Below are 16,760 nucleotides of genomic sequence, written 5' to 3'. Positions count from 1 at the left end.
TATTTATTATTAAATATTTTAAAAACCTTTACCTGTGGCTGGTTTGTGTAGAGACAAGTTAGGCTCTAGAGTACAATGCATATTTATAGAGGTTACTGTAATAGGCCACTCTAATAAGCCTTAAGACTGAATAGTCACATTCCCAATTGGATAATGATATTGCACAGTAATAATTGGACACCCTTTTAATGGCCTTTGGGTAGCTGATAATTATTAAGCTGGTAGTGGCAGAAATTACTACCATATAGTCTGGGTAAAAGGGCACAGATAGAGAATATGTGTCAGCTTTCCCAGGAGTGTCTGTGACAGGAGTGTCTGTGAAGTTGTATAAATACTTATCTCAAAGTGTGGGTGAGTGTCAGCTACCTGGGCAAGCACACTATGCACTGTTTGGACAGAGAGGGTGTTGGAGGTTAGCTTGCCAGCTAGGCTGAAATCTGGACCCTATAGCTGTGCCAGTGGGGAGTCTTATTGGGGACCTGGAGAGCAAGGGAGCAACCAGACCCAGACTGACTGTGATCTCTGTGTGCACTTAAGGGAAATTGTACTTTACTGTGTGTATTAGTTATCCTTTCCTCTTCTAGGAGACAGCCACCCTGGTGTTGGTGGTGAGGACTGAGGCTCCTTGATTTCAGGGCCAGGGCACGATCATCACAGATTGTATCTCTGTTCCTCCTCCTGAGATCATAGAAATGGTGTTGACATTGTTCACCAGTGCAGGGGATACCTGTAACACTGGTCAAAGCCCTGGCAACAATATCCCATGATTCAGATTTGTATTCTAAGCCTGAATAGTCCCTCTGCAGTAACTGTAGCCCAGTATGCTTAACTAGGAATCCGTCAAATACTTTCATCTCCTGGACATCCCACCTCTGAGATGGAAGTGTGCTCCCTCTCCACAAACACCAACCATGAATACCAGAGATCATGCCCAATGTAGAATGTGGTTTTCTTGCTAATTGCATTTTGTATCTTGATGTTTTTCTGTCAATTCCTGTTATCACGAGCTTACTGGGTGTGTGCACAATGTTTGAAAATGTTACACAATGCTTACTATCAATCAAACATGGTGAACGGGTTCTCCGCTTCCAGTGTTTGCACTATATGGTGCATTGCGCAGTGGCCCAAAAAAACTTTAAATGAAGAAAACTAAAGAAAGAGAAAAACAAATGCCATGCTGTCATACAATCATAAGCTCTGAATATCATGTCGTGACCTGTGATGTGCATCATACATTTGGACTGGAAAATCCTGTATGAGATATGCTAGAAAGTAATAATACACACTGCAGTTTCTTAATTTACAACCATCACAAGAGATAAGGTTCTGACATATTGATGCTATCAACTGTCGAACTTTCCAAGGTCAATATAAGTTAAAGGTACAATGAGCAGTTAAACACCACAAATGCAGATACACTAAGCAGAAAGTTAACTATGCATCCTGAGCATCAGACACCAAGCTTTTGTCTCCCTGAATATAAAACATAGAAAACAAAGCTATGGCACAGTAATCATCACTTGAACATGGTGTTGTGTGGTGGTCATTACAGAAAAAAGATACAAAGGGATGATATACATTATGATGTCTGAATTTACAATGCTTACAACAGCATTCACTATAAAAGTGTGACATTTGGATACTTTCAACTCTACATTTCCAAGGTGAATATAAGTTACAGGTACAATAAACAGTTCTCCAACACGATGCACCTTAAGCATCAGGCACAGATTTTGTATTTGAATCAGACAGGTAGAACACAGGGATATGGCAGTTATCATCACTTGCACGGGGTATTGTGTGGAGGTGCAGGAAGTCTAGGCTGACACAAAAGGTTGGCGAGTATGTGTGAGTAAGAAGGCAGACATTTGGACAAAACAACAAATGGGCAGAAAAAGAAAATGAATAACTTTTGTGTGTGTCTGTAGGGGTGCTTTAAGTGAAATTGGTGTGTGAGAGTTTACATGAATACAGCCAAGCTGAGTTCTAGCTCTATGTCTTGTTGTGTTGGACAGGTGTGAGCCATGCATGGTAGAGATGGCAGTTCATTGTTGTTGTCCCTGACCATGAGAACTAGCTCTGCCAGGAGTTGCACTGGCATGTTTACATCCAGAACCATACTCAGATGCAGTGCTGCTACCTGAATGTAATTGCTGTCTACTGAATGAGGTCCCTTCATGGGAATGTGCAGGACAATGACCCCCTGGCCTGCCACATCTGCATGGACAGCACAGTTAGTGATGTATGTAGGAGTGGGAGTACTGCCAATGTGGGAGCATGATTGGGTATGGCACATTGGCTGACAGCAGATGATGTGGCTGACCTATGCCCATGAGGATGCCGTTCCCCTGCCAGCAGATGTTTCATCGCAGACACTGCTCATTTCATGATGGACACCTCTCAGTCCATCACAGACATCCCTCATTCCAATGTGTCATTCATCTGATCCAGTTAATTGGCAACACAGTGGAGGCAGTCATCCATATTAGACTGTGCTACAGCCACAATCCTGAGCATTTGTCTGGAGCACCTATGTGAATGTGCCTGTGCCTCCGTGATGGCCCTAAACATATGTTGAGCGGCACAGGAAGTGACACATGCACCAAGTGGAGGAGGGACAGCACGCCCCCTCCGAGAAACCCTATAAATCTTCCTGAATGTCAACTTGTCAACACTTTGGCTATGGCCAGACTCAAAAGACACTGAAGCCACAGTAGCCACACTTCCCAGATCAATGTCCTCACCCTCCACATATCCAAGATCTGTGGGCTCAGTGGACTGGGAAGGCATAGGCATACTGGCTGTGTCCAGTGTAAATGCAGAGGATGGCTGTATGTCAACCTCTATGTCAGATTGAACTTCTGCACCCCCTGACTGTACCTCAGTTTGGCCATCATCATCATCAGACTCTGCTGCTACACTGACATCAGGTAGCAGAGGCCCCACAGTTCCACTGTGAGAATCACCTGTGATAGAAAAACAAGATGCACAGGAATACATTAATACAGGCACTACTATAGTGCAATATATGCAACAAAGTAACAATGCTGTCACTATTACAGACAGTCCAGCAATATACACATGCCTGAGATCAAAGTCACACACTACAATATTTGTTTAAATTGATCAGCAGTACTGACATCAAAGTTTTTGGCTTACCAACTGCAAAAGGCAAGCTTTCCTGGAGGCCTGATGGTCCGGAAAGAAGGTAAACAAGAGGTAAGGGGAACAACATCACAATCAACTGTAACACAAGGTGTAATACATTTACCCTTTTATAGCTGCAGTAAACAAGCATTTAAACATAAATGTTGCTGACAAGCTAAGCTTATAATAGCACCAGTCTTCAATCCCCCAACCAAATGGATACATGTGACACAGAATTAACTTATTCATTTAAATTCACTAAATATACAACAGTATTCAACAGTTCAGATAACAAGGCCTACCTGAAAGCTCCTCTTGGGATGTGATTGGAATGTCCAACACACTGGCCCCCACATCCAAGCATATGGTGAGATTTGTGTGGTCCTTAAGTTAGCTAGCCACTGCTCATTGGGGGTCAGTGGTGGTTCCCATAACAGGGCCTCTACCTGTAGCCATGAGGTCATGGCGTACTGCAGCTGGTCTCCTTCTTGCAGTGGTGCTCATATCTGTGGCCCTGTGAAGCAACTGTTCATATGTTCTGCCATGGCTGCCCATGACATTCACATTGGAAACAATTTGTTGCCATAGTACGAGCCTACGGCCCATATCTTGCCTTCCCCTTTGCAGGAGAAAGGCACCATGTTGCTGTAAACCGTCAATTATTACATTATTTTTGGCATCTGAGAAGGGTCTTAGATGTGGATTCACATTTCTCGATGCCATGATTGTAGACAGCCTACAAGAAAATAGACATATAATACACATAACTATTACATAATTACAAAATATTATTTGCATATACAACAGAAAAGCTAGACAGTCAGTATTACCCACTGGTAAAACATAATTCAGTCTACAGATGTGAAATACTAACAACAGGCCGGATGCAAAACAAGGAGAGTAACAAGGGCAAGATATCCTTGTTAGTGCCATAACAGTAACTCACCTTAGCCCCAACCCCTAAAAAAGAACAGGCAAATTACTCTTTTGGCTAACAAAATATCTTTGAAATGCTACATGTGCTGTCAAAGGACCTGACCCTGAAACATTTCTATATATTTTGCCCACAGCAGTCATTTCCATTTATTTTAATGCCTTGCTATTCATGTCTACTTCTGAAATGGCTGGACAAACATGGCCATGACATCAGTACACTTTTAAGTAACGCATATAGATAGTGTAAAAGCCTGTGCTTCACATTATTGTTAAATAGATTCCAGCATATGCATTATGTTGGTAACAAAATGGAATCATACCTTGTGAGAATGAGTACTCCTCTGTAGAGATATGCAGAAATTGATTGTTAATGTTCCAAACATATAGAACTAACATCAGCTTACCTAGTGACAGGCTTACCTTTTTATATAGTGTACATTATTAATGGATTGCAGCTGTGGGTGATTACTGCTTAGGAGGGGGAAATAACAACAGCACTGTAGGCTGCCTTACTTCCACTAGGTGTGTCAGCTTAGATCTAGAAAGTGCTACATGTAAAGGTGGAAATGTGAGTAAGCAGCAGCACTTACATGAGTCCATGGATCGTGCTATCCCAAACAGAACCAAGACGCTATCCTCCAAAAAAAGGAAACCAATCTAGTGGTCCCCTGCCATAAACAAACTCTACAACAGAAGGAAGAAATTGTTCAAAAGAGAGTAAAATCCCATGAGTGAAGGAGCTCCCTGGTCAGCCTCAGCAAGAAGCTGAGATCTCTTATAAGATCCTCCAAAGTTAGCTATAAAAAAAGATTGCCACTGATTCTAAGGACAACCACAAAGCATTCTATAGCTATGTCAAGAATCTCAATGGCAACACCTAGATCTGCTCTCAGTTACAGCACAATGGCACAAAAATTACAAAACCAACTGATATTGTCAACATCCTGGCAGATAGGTTCAGTGCTAACTTTACCCCCTTCCCACCCCCTAAAGGGCCCATATCTATACAGGAAAAATGCAGAGTCCCTGTAATCACAACTTCACAGGTAAAAGCAGCACTCTCTAAAGCCAAAAACACAGCATCCGTGGGACTGGACAACATCCCAGGCTGCGTTTTACATGAACTTCAAAACAAACTGGCTCCCCACCTAAGCACCATGTTCAATCATAGCCTCATGTCAGGCTTTGTGCCCACTGAATGGAGCACAGCAACAGTTATCCCACTCTACAAAGGGGGAGCCACCACTGATCCTGGGAACTATCGCCTATTAGCCTGACGAACCTGGTCTGCAAGGCCATGGAACGTATCATCATGGAATTCATAAACAAAGACATTGGTAACTGCAAGGCCATGGAACGCATCATCTTGGAATTCATAAAGAAAGACATTGGTAACCTCCAAACTCTGGACCTCACCCAGTTTGGGTTTGTGAAAGGCAGATCATGCCTCCTGAACCTGGTTGACTTCTTTGAGGCAGTCACCAAAGGCGTAGACGAGGGTAAGGTGGTTCACACAGCCTATCTTGACTTCGCCAAAACTTTCAACACCATCCCCCATTCTGGAATTATAGCTAAACGAACTAAACTAGGTATAAATCCCTACGTCACAAGATGGGTTGTCAACTGGCTCACTGACAGAACCCACACTGTAAAAATTGCAGACTCCAAATCTGACTTTAAACCAGTGACAAGTGGAGTACCACAGGGATCAGTCCTGTGACCTCTCCTGTTTGGTGTCTACTTCTCTGAAGTACAGGCTAACAAAGTTCACAGATGACTGCAAACTAGGAGCGATAGTCGAGTCCCCAAATGATGTGGACATCCTACAGAAGGGCCTCACTGAGACAGATGCCTGGTGTCAGAGCCATGGCCTCAAGCTCAATGCTAAAAAGTGCATTGTTATCCCCTTTGGTAAAAACTCTGTACCTATGAACTACCACATAGGCGGCAGGCTTCTTAACACCAAATGTGTGTTAAGAGACCTTGGGTCCCAGGTGGACAGAAGTCTCTCCTTTGACAAACACATTGCCACAGTAGTCAGGAAATCCTTCTACATGGCACACCTCATCACAAAAGGGTTCTCATCCAGAAAAAAAGAGGTCATTGTTCCCCTCTACTCGATACTCATTAGACTCATTATAGAGTACAATGTCCCTTTTAGAATGCACCTCACAAGACATCTGCAGCAGCTGGAAAGGCCACAGAAGTACCTCACAAAGGGGATTACTGGCCTCAGACAGATGCCCTACACTGATCGTCTCAAAAACCTCCAGCTTTACTCTGTAGCATATCACCTACTCCGAGGTGATCTCTGCCTAACATATAAAGCTATGTCAAACCCACAGCTGTTGGACATGCTACACCTAAAGAAATCCCAGTCCCTCCGAGCTACATGCTCTAGGGACCTAAAACTTGTCATCGCAATAAACAGGACTTGCTGGAGGGATAGATTCCTGTCCCAGAGACTTCCCATACTCTGGAACACGCTACCCATCTATGTCAAGCAAAGTTCCACATTAACACTTTTCAAGAAAAATCTTGACGAGTGGATGGGAAATAGGAAATACACCCTGAGGATCACTTCTGTGGTTCTACTCGACAGGGGCACAGGAAATTAACTTTCTTGGGTTGGCGTAAGCCAGGGAACTTTGTTGGCTAGGCTTACTTAGGCCCTTGGGCCAAAAGCCTAGTACCTACCTATGAACCTATGAACATGAGGTTGTTTCAGGAGATCTTTATACTTCTTACTGTATTTATGGATTTTTCACATTTTATTTTTCTTCTCATCTGTTCCTTCTCCTTACATTCTTGCACATTCAGTTGCTGTATGATTTTGTCAACTTCTGGTTTGATTTCCATTCCTGTTTGCCAGTTGAATGCTTATGTTAAACTAAGCAGAGTGGTCATCTTAGACTTCATCTCCTAATGTTTTAAAACTTTAGACTTTCTACACTAAATCCCTTACTTTTCAGGTATTCCATAACTTCTGATTCTATTTTTTTACTTTTTGCTTTACTAATCTTCTTTTCTACAATCCCCCCGTGTGATCTTATAATTTATTTTGTGAAAATTTCCATATCTGGGAGCCTTTCCCATATTTCCCTTTGAATATTTTTGGGGATATCTTTTTATTGATTAATTTGGCTTTCTCTTTTGCATAAATATTGCACTATATCGGATCACTCTCTCTTTCTTTCCCATGCCCAGGTTTCTTTTTTATAGCTTTCAATAATCTCTAGATTTTGTTCTTCTTGTTTTTGTTCTTTCTCAGTTGCTTCTTTTACCAAACAGCCCACAATTCTTGGTCTATATTAAGTTTTTCAAGACTCTGACGCATTAATGAACACAAATTTGCATTAAAGCTTTTATTAGTTTTAATTGTGCAAGTATTTTCCTTTCTTCTAATTTCTCTCAATCTTTTTGTGTATCTCCAGTCTGGAAATTTTGGGCTTCTTACATAATAGGAATAATACACAATTTCTTTCTTATCCTAAATAGTCCACTCTGTCATAGTTATGGCTCTTTTCAGCCTATTACTTTTTGTGATTTTTGTGGACTAGTACTTCCTTCTTCAACAGGGAGGCCATCCTCCCCTGAGCCTAGACTAGCCCCATTGTAAGAATGTTTCCATGCCTTGAGAATTCAACACTGTTATTTTTTCCAGTCCTGGCACCAGTGCACCTTTCAGGATTGGGCACTTTTTTATCCTCGGACTTGTGCACCCAGCTACCTTTTTTATTTGTTAACCTTCTTCTGCCCATGATATATGCCATAAGAAATAGAGTCTATATATCAGTGTCTCCTTGGTGAGATTTTGTAAAAAAACAGGGTCCGCCTTGTGAAGATACTCACTAAGACTTGGGGGTAAATTCAATTCCAGCACTACTCTTCTCCTTACTTGTACATGTTATCATCTCTCCATTTGGATCCCTATCATCTCTTCATTCCTGCGTGTGTGTGTGATATGGACAGACAGCTATAGCTGTAGACATATATATATATATATATATATATATATATATATATATATATATATATGGATAATGTGGGTGTGTGAACATTATATATATATATATATATATATATATATATATATATATATATATATATATATATATATATATATAAAATTTTATTTTATATTTCGTTACCAGGAAAGTTTGACAGGGTCAAAAACCCATATTCAGCTGAGGCCTGGGGTGAAAGCGCCACTATAAAAGTTAACAGTTACAGGAATAGTTGCAATAAAACATAAAGTAAAAGGTAAAATATTCACTGCAGCAATTAATGTATACAAAAATGACAATACAGTGAAAGGTAACATGAAGGACGTGTGGAATATCTCGAGAGGCAGTATCCAGAGTGACAATATACAGCAGTGTATTTTTTCTGTACAATAAACATGTCACATTAGTAGTATATCTGGCAATATCATATCATTTTATATATATGTATTTATATATATATATATATATATATATATATATATATATATATATATATATATATATATATATATATATATATATATATACATAAGCAACCAAAGTTGATAATGGTAGTTGGTAGAAACAGGCTTAGAGTACTGTGAAAGAAAGCAAAGTATGGTAGTAGATTAGAGGACTATGAGAGGCAGCATAGTATGGTCAGCTGGAGTCGTGCTGGAGCAAAGCCAGTTGTTGGCTATATGTTCCCTGAGGAGTAGTTTAATTTTGGATGTATTAATAGTATTTAGTATGTGTTGAGGGGGTGGAATTTCAGGACTTGGATATTTTGTTGGAGAACAAAGAATCCCCAAAACTATTGTTGGACTTAATGATTTTTAGTAGGAATTTGTCAGAAGATCTTAGGGTTCTGCAGTTAGAGTAAGACTTTACTAGGTTTTTGAGTTCTGGGCAATTATCTTGTTGGTGGATGATGGATTGAGCAATAATTGGTTGAATGATAGAAGATTGGGTAGTTCGAACCATTTTAGTTGATGAGCAGAGCAGTGATGTGATCTGTAAGGATGGTTTATTAAAGATCTGGTGATTTTATTAAAGCAGGCTTCTAATTTGTTTAAGTCTGTTCTTCTGAAATTAATGAAAATGGGAGGGGCATATAGAAGGGTGGAGAGTAGATGTGCCTGGCTATAGAATGTCTGCTGGTATTGGTTAGGTATGGCTTGACTCTGTCAAGTGACCCAGTTTAAAGTGAACCTTTTTAATGGTTAGAGCTAATTGTTTGTCAAATTTTAGACAATTGTCAGTTGTAACACCGAGACGTTTGGTGTGATCAATGGGTTCAATTTTGGTGTTATTTGAGGAATAGATGATAAAAGGTGGAAGGTCCAGGGAAGTAAATATTGTGGGAAGAAATATCCAAGGAATTGTTATGGCTAGGCTTGTATAGGCTCTAGGGCCGATAGCCTAGTACCAACCTATGAACCTATTAACAATTCACAGGTTATGTCCCTTGACATCCAAGCTGTCCTTCATTTTTTGACAGTTGTATATTATATGATTTTCAATTCATATCCTCACACATTTTTATTTATTTATTATTTATTTTACATTTGTTGACCAGGCTAGTCTAACTGGATATATGTCCATTTTCAGTAGAGGCCCAGGGAGAAAAGCTCCACATAAGCAAAATATTAGCAACTACAGGTACAAATAAGTAAAAACATAACAAATTTAGGTGCAGTACTATTTTAAGGTGAAGAATACAAATGTTTTATAGACAAAAATTAGTATTAAAGTAGCAGATAATAAGAAAAGAGATTAAACAATGAACAAATCTGAAGTGGTGCACCATTAAGAAAGAGAAATAAAAAACACACTAGCAATATAGCAGCTCCAGGTACAGTGTTTAGCAGTGAGTCATCCCATTATCCTATAGTAGCATAGCAACTTTAAGGCAGCATGTAATAAGAAATATAATGAAAGTCTATATAGATCTTTATATGTGATAGCAAGTTAATGCTGCTAGCAGCAATCTATGCAAGTATAAAGTTAGTAGAGGATCGAGTGTAAGAGAGAGTTGTAGAGACTACAATTAGAGTAGGTAGGTCTACTCTCTAAGGCATAGAGAGAACTGGATTAAATTGCAAAATTTTATGTAGGTAGGGTTCAGAGAAAGTGGTGGAAGGATTAGTCTGGGTTACTACATTGGCATAACCAGTGGTTACTAAGATATTCTCTGAGTTGTTTTTTGAACAGTTTTGCTGAGGAGAGAGATGAGAGTTTCAAGGTAAGCAGGTTCCAGGATTTGGCAACAGTGTTGGCAAACAGAGAATCACCGGCCTTATTTTTGGATTTGACTGTAGATACTAGTACTTTATTGGCTGAGCGAAGGGTTGTGAAATTACTGTAGGGGGTAAAAAGGCTAGTAAGTATAGGAGTATTTTTAGGAAGATAGAGGATCTTATGGGCAATAATAAGTTGTTGAAACTGAAGTTGATTATGAAGTTCTAGCCAACCCAGGTGTTTAAGGTTTTGACAGTGGTGAGTTCTATATGAGGAACCAGTAGCAAATCTGGCAATATTGTTGTAGGAGGTAGCTAATTTGTTAAGGTTGTGTTTTGATAGGTTGGTATAAATGGGAGAGGTATAGAGGAGGGTGGAAATTAGATGGGTGTGGGCAATAGTGGTTCTAGCTGTTGGAGTTAGGAAGGGTTTGATCCTATAGAGGGAGCCTAATTTTCTGTTTATTGTTTTTATTGTTGTGTTAATATGTGTGTCAAAGCTAAGACTATGGTCTATTGTTACCCCTAAGAGCTTGGTAGTTGGGTCAGGAGATATAATGATGCCATCATTGGATAAAACTGTGAAGTCAATTGCAAGGGACCTTTGAGTGGGAGTGAAGAGTAGTAGTTTTGTCTTTTTAGGATTCAGGATGAGGCTATGCTGTAAGAACCATTTTTCTACTGTGTTAAGCACTGTTTGGGTAATGGCCTGAAGTTGAGGTGCAGAGGTAGCTAAGCATATTAGTGTGGAGTCATCAGCATATTGGATACATGTTGCTTGAGGAATGATTAGATTAAGATCATTGATGAAAATTGAGAAAAGGAGAGGGCCCAGGATAGAACCTTGGGGGACTCCCAGGGTAATAGGAAGGTGAGAGGATAGATTATTTTCCCAAAGCATAGCCTATTGCCTATTTTCAAGGTAGGATTTAAACCATTGTAAAGCCTGTGTATCTAGAGAGAGAGAGACTTAAGTATATTCAAAAGAAGTTGATGGTTGACCATATCAAAGACTTTTGAAAGGTCAATAAAGAGTGCTGATGTTAGAGTGTTTTTGTTTCGGGTATTGTTAATACAGTCAGAAAAGGCTAAGAGGGCTGTGGTGGTACTATGGTGAGGCCTAAAACCATGCTGAGAGTTAGCAAGTAAGTTATTTTGCAGTAGGTGGTGTAGTAGTTGGTGGTGGATACATTTTTCTATAATTTTGGCTAAAGGAGAGAGTAGAGCTATTGGGCAGTAGTTAGAGAGTTCATGTGAGTTGCCCCCTTTGTGCAGTGGGATAATGTGGGAGACTTTCCATATAGATAGGATTGTTCCTTCAGTAATGGTTCTATTTATAAGGATGGAAATAGGAAGGGCTACTACTGCTGCAGCTTTCTGTAGATATTCTGCTGGTAAAAGGTCAGCTGAAGGGGTACAAGGTTATAGTTTAAGAAGAAGAGTGCAGATAAGGGATGTAGGGACTGGTTGTAAATGAAATAAGGGGATTAAAGTAGTCAAGGAGGATAACAAACTTGAACTAACAGGAGGTAGTGACTTGGCAAGACTTTTGACTGCATCAGTAAAGAAGGTATTAAAGGCATTTGCAATATGATTTGGAGTTTCATAGGTGGATCCTGTTGGGGTGGGAGTTTTGAACTGACCTGGGTGGAGGAGTCTGTTAATGCCTGCCCAGAACTTTTGAGGTTTGTATTGGTGGGTGTGCTGGTTGTTGTGGTAAAGTTTCTTTTATCTAGAAGCATGGATTTTTTGGTAGCATTTCTTAGCTGTCTAAATGTTAGATGATCAGATGGGTTTTTAGTTGTTCTCCATTTGGTCCAGATTTTATTTCTTAGTATAATTTTGTGCCTTGTCTCTTTTGTAGCCATGGAGCAGTTTTGGTCCTATTTCTCATTGAGCGGGATGGGGCATGACAGTCCAGGATTTCTAAGAATTTAGTATTAAAGTAGGATACTGCCTCATCTAACTGGAGGTGTCTTAGGGGTGACCAGTCACATGCTTTCAGTTCAGTTTGGAAGTTAATAGGGTTAAAGTTTTGACAGTTCTATATTAAGGACAATGATAAAGAATGAGTTACACAGTGCATATCTCAGAGTACTGTGGCACAGTCTGCCATGCGTGACTGGCTCCAACGTGTTGTCCATTCATCACAATGGATAAATGAGACTTGGAGAGGAGGGGTGTCTGTGATGGACTAAGTGGTGTCTGTTAGAGAATGGGCAGTGTCTGTAATGGAATGTCTGCTGGGAGGGGAACAGCAACCTCATGGGCATAGGTCAGCCACATCATCTGCTGTCAGCCAATGTGGCTGTGTCCAATCACTCTTACATACTGTAGTGAAACCAGCCAAAGTAACACAACAACAAACACAAGTAAAACCTCCACGCCAAAAGAGCCAAAAAGCCAGAGAAAAGAGTAGAGAGTAGTTTGAACGATTCTTAAACTTTTTCCCCCTGCACTGCAAGCAGCAGTGAGCTTCAGGAAACATTGACAATAGGAGATTTTTTTTTTAAAACTCAAGTCATCATGATGTCATTTCAAAACAGTGTGTCAATCAAAAAAAACCAAAAAGCAGGAAGAAACAATATTCTTCATGAATCCTATTATATTTCTACATTAAAAAAATATATATATATAAAAAAATCAGAAATAAATATATATTAAATTAAAACACATATAAAACTAATACTGTATTATCTGAGTAGGGAAGAGATGTTACATGATTCATTAAGACCAGGGTAAGAGTAGGCAAGAGTAGTGCCAGAACTTCCAGTGCTCCATTTTGTGAGTGTGCTGTCCACACACAGACATAGCAGGCCATGGGGGTGGTGATCATGGGTATTCCCATTAAGGAAGTAGTCCAGAAGACACCAGTCATGTTCAGGTAGCAGCACTGCATCTGACTGTGGTCCTGGACATCAATGAGAAGTGCAATTCCTGTCAGAGCCAGTTCTCCTGATTGGGGATGCCAGCAATGAACTGCCACCTCTATCATGCATGGATCATATGTGTCTGATAGACCAAGACATAAACCGAGCAAAGAGCTTGGCTATTGTCATGCACACACTCACACAACTATTTCACCTGAAGAACCCCTACAGATACACATGACACAGTTGCTCATTTACTCTCACTGGCAATTTGTTGTTTTATACACGTCAGCCCTCTTTGCTTTCTTACTCACATACACTTAATCCTGTGTGCCAGCCTAGGTGTACTGCCCTCTAACCCCCCAACGAAATAGTCTGCAAGTGATGATAACTGTGCCATATCCCTGTTTTCTATACTTTGGATTCAAGGATACAAATGCCTTCTGTCTGATGCTCATGGTGCATAGGTAACTTATGGCTTAGTATATCTGCATTTGTGTTGTTTATGTGGTCATTGTACCTTGAACATATATTCTCCTTGAAAGGTTCAACAGTTTATAGCATCAAATGTCACAACCTTATACTGATTTCACCTATGAAGGTTGTGAAGTAAGAAGCTGCAATGTGTTTCATTAATTTCTAACTTCTCTTTTTAATTAAGGATTTCTCAGTACAAACATATGGTGCACATTATAAGTCATGCCATCATATTCAGATATTAGAATTGTAGCACTGTAGTGAAACCTGATCAGAACAGTAAAACAGTATAATGATTTCTTTTGCATTACCCTCACCAGACACATGCAGTAGCTGGATAGACCATAAGCCTTTCTCATCAATATAACACAGAGGTGATGAACCATGCCATGATGTATGTGGCTAGATTAAAAGCCATGTCACTGTAATCTGTGTGGTATAGGATGAGTTCACATCTGCCTGGCCTCTAGCCCACTGTCTGACCATGGCCTGTTGGGATTACTGCAGATTCAAACCTATCATATAGCTGATGACATCAGCAGAGTCTGTTGAGGCCAGAATAAGTGTGCCACATACTGGTGTAAAAGGCTCTCAGTAATGTCAAGCAAAAGCTAACAGACACACACACAGTTGACTACAGTGAGAATAGATCCCCTACCCATCTAAGTAAAGAGACTACAAAATATAGTACTTTATGAATGCGCCACAGCTCAAATCCAACTTGGAGTGCTTCAAACAACAGTTTATAGCTGATGACATCAGCATCTGATAAAGAAAGAATAAGTGTCCCATCTGCTAGTGTAAAAGACTCTTGGTAATGTCAAGCAACAGCTAAGAGACACACACACACAGGTCCTACAGCACAAATCTGACTTTTACAGGAGTGCAGGTGAACTTATAGTAGATGACATCAGCAGGCCATGTGGGAGACAATAGGTTGAGAGGGCTGCATGAAATGTATGTGTAGGCTTGTACACGTATGAAAGTACTAGCAATCCATGCCCTTGGAGGGATAACTGTAAGATACCACATCTACTCTGCTAGCTAGACACGCACTCAGTTGACTGCAGTGAGAATAGAAACCCTACCTATCTAGGTGCATGGACTACAGACCACAGTACTTAACACGAGTGCCACAGCACAAGTCAGACTTTTACAAGAGTGCAGGTGAACTTATAGTAGATGATATCAGCAGGCCATGTGGGAGACAATAGGTTGGGAGGCTGCATGAAATGGATGTGTAAGCATCTAATTACTGGCAATCCATACCCTTGGAGAAGTAACTGTAGGATATCACATCTACTTTGCTGACTAGACACACACACACACACACACACACACACACACACACACACACACACACACACACACTTGACTGCAGTGAGAACTGAACCTCTACCTACATACACAAATTACAGAACACAGGACTTAACGTAAGTGCCATGACACAAGTCTGATGTACACAACAGCGCAACTGCACTTATAGTAGATGACATCAGCAGGCCATGTGGTGCACAACAGCTTGGGAAGCCTACCTAGGCATAGCTTTATGGTGTTATATGAGGCTAGTAGCCTAATCGCACTAATAGCTCTAGACTGTTTATAAGCCTAGCTGTATAGCAACATAAGTACCCTTACTGAGCAGAGTTAGATGTTTGCGTTTAGAAGAGTGAGCACCACCAACTGGCCTTGTCCATGATGCAGTGCACAATTTTGTATATTACACTCTGTAGTGTGGTTGGTATATGTGTGGAAAAGTTACTGAGACCCCAGTGTTGTAGTACTTGGTGGTGTGGGGGGCCAACACATGAATTTATTGTAAATATATAATGTATAGTTAGATCGGGCCTTGGTTTGTAATGTTTCCACATGTAGTTTGATGTCAGACAAAGGAAATGGAGAATAAACACCAATAATGAAGCATGATATATATACAGTCCCATAGTGCAGCGAGCAGCTGGTTTGTGTGATGGTGAACAAAGTGTACATGCATGCGACATACACCTTTGTGCATAGGTATGCAGTGCGCAAATACAGACTGCATTGCAAACATCTGATTGTTCCATCTGTACTCCAGGGCAGGTTTTTGATATGCCCAAGAGCATTAATTAAAAATATCCAGTTTATAATTGTGGCTGTATGCTTCCTAGGTGGTCTGGTTTGTCCTGTTTCCACAATATGGCACTTCACACAAACCAAATGAGCACAGCCAAATCTGTAATGTATTTATTGTCTAGTAAAAGTAATAGGAATAAGAAATTAGAAAACAAAATGAGAAATAAGTGAAATGAGGAAAATCAATGTATGACACACAGTAGAACATGATAGTACACATGAGATATTTCTACATAGCTCAGGATTTGAACTCTCATACCAATGCATCTTTGGAAAACAAGATGTATGCCTTATTCCTCTTTACAGAAACAGCTTTGCAGCAAAGCACTGAAGTCATTCTTTAACTGCAACAGAATGTACACTGCTCTCAAACCATTAGCTGTTATTTGTACATTTCATTATCATTAATATATTTGGATCTAGTGTACTTATTGTGCATACAGCCTGTTATGATTATGCCTGCAAATATACAGCTGTGTCTTACATTTCTGTATTTCTCTGTAATTTATCACTTATCTGACCAGTAGTGTGAGAAATGCAGTGTGTAAGCCATTCAATATCTCTGGCCTTAAAGTGTGTGAGGATATTAACTGGGGGAGTTATATGATATGCAGTTGCAAGCTGAAGACCATGTTGGATGGCACACAACCATATACTGTTCTTTTGGGGTAACATAGGTGAGTTTCTGTTATGGTATAAACAAGGGTACACTGTTCTTTTTTGGGAGGACAAAGCTCACTTACTCTTATGTTACAAACAAGCATAGCCAGTTCTTTTTATGGGGAACAAAGGAGAGTTATTGCTATGGCACAAACAAGGATATGATACTTTTGTTACACTCCTTGTTTTGCATCCTGTCTGTTGTTTGATCTTGTGAAATGTTGTGAAGTCAGAAACTGCAATATGTATTATTACTTTCTAACTTCTGTTTTTAATGATTTACCTGTACAAAGCTATGGTGCTAAACTGAGGGCATGCACTGATCATCA

Source organism: Protopterus annectens, chromosome 1.part1 (assembly GCF_019279795.1).
Source record: "Protopterus annectens isolate FY-2018-M chromosome 1.part1, PAN1.0, whole genome shotgun sequence".
Lineage (NCBI taxonomy): Eukaryota > Metazoa > Chordata > Ceratodontiformes > Protopteridae > Protopterus > Protopterus annectens.
The sequence above is the reverse complement of the archived record's forward strand: the minus strand, read 5'-3'. Positions refer to the sequence as shown.